General features: G+C 41.0%; 1 non-coding gene across 1 annotated transcript; it reads left to right on the top strand.

Annotated features, from left to right (window-relative positions):
• The first annotated feature begins 1,075 nt into the window (after positions 1-1,075).
• Gm22900 lies at positions 1,076-1,205 on the top strand. Its single transcript, XR_003954798.1, has one exon. It is a non-coding gene; the product is annotated as a small nucleolar RNA SNORA17 (small nucleolar RNA).
• The last annotated feature ends 363 nt before the right edge of the window (positions 1,206-1,568 follow it).

A 1,568-nucleotide genomic window follows, 5' to 3' on the forward strand; every position in this document is an offset into this window, starting at 1 on the left:
AACACCTAACTTTTTTGCCAAAATGCCTTCCATATTATTTCAATGATTTATTTATCATGTGGATGTGATATCTTATACATATGCTCTTTTGAACTGGTATGTACTCAAATCAGTAGCATTAGCTACACCTACACCTAAGGAAATATAGGTACCAACCTTGAAGGGGCCTCTAATCTGCTGCTTTCACCTATGCAGTGCTAGGATTAGTGACTGTGCCAGCAAACCATGTCTGGTTACATGCAGTGCTGGGAATAGAACTCACGGCTCAGAGCATGCTAGTCCAAGGGCATACATATAGAGCTAAACTCTAGAACCCGTGTCTGATTAAGTTTGATGCCATGAACTCTAGGGTTTCACCATCACTAATAAGACAACATTTTCCTTCCTTTCTCTGTAGTCATAGGGATCTCTTGACCCCCTAACACTAGACACCAGTGTCATGATCTAGAGGACCATGGGGGATGGGCATTCACAATCCCAGCTTCTGAGCATCACGTGAAAACTACTTGTCAGAACATCAACCTATCCTGCTAGAAGCCACTTTCAGAAATTTAGAATTTTATTTGATTTCACAAATCGGCTGTTTACAGCATCTTTTCTGTTCTTGTCAATTTTCCTTCATCTACTCTGATCCCCCTGCAACAAACACTCTGGGCAACGTCAGAAGTCACTTGCTTGAAACATCCATCACTTCTAAAATATCCTGTATTATTCTGAATATGTTGTGGTCCTAGACATATTTGTGTGACAACTTCTTTTTCATAAAAGATGAAGAAAAGGTTACCATTGCAGTAGAAAGGTTCAGGCTTTTCATCTATTTGAAAACCAAAATCCCAATGTATATTCATATTCATTCCATCTGGACAAATATTTTCATTTTCCTATCAGAACCTTAAGAGTTCACCTGTGTCAAAAACAAGCAAAGGAACAAACAAACAATAGTAGCACTTGTTTTTGCTCCTTTCAATGTATATTCCATTGAAACAGTGTCATTTTAAAATTTATGTATGCAATTGTGAATCTATGCATTAGTATGCACATACGGAATTCTCCATTTTAAAAATAAATGATCTGACCTATCCATGGAGGTGTTTCAGGTGTGGCTGCTGTGTCACACATGAGTCAGTAGGTGGCAGAGTGGAGAGAGGCTGTCTACCCTCAGTGTTCTGATCTGTGAGCATCTGAATGATGAGCAGCCTAACATTTCCTGAAAGAAAGGGAGCCTGAGATGTTCACCAGTCCACTCCAGGGGGCCCAAACAAGAAGTTACCCTGAGACAACCACCAGTCTAGCCTACCCCAATATTTACTCCACCCATGAACTGCTGGAGTGCATGAAGAAGACTGATCCTATAGATCCAAAGCTGTAGGATCTCCATGACACAGAGCAACAAGAGGACATCCGAGAGGAGTCCCAGTGATGCTCCAGTATTGGTAGAGTAGCAGAAACGAGAGATCCTAGATCAACGAGTTGTTGCAATGAACATTCTCAAGCAAAGAAGTGCTAATGAAAGTGAAAACTGTGGGAGACACTGTGACACACTACAGCTTCCACAGTGAGACTTTCCC

The sequence above is a fragment of the Mus musculus genome, chromosome 3, assembly GCF_000001635.26.
Source record: "Mus musculus strain C57BL/6J chromosome 3, GRCm38.p6 C57BL/6J".
Taxonomy (NCBI): domain Eukaryota; kingdom Metazoa; phylum Chordata; class Mammalia; order Rodentia; family Muridae; genus Mus; species Mus musculus.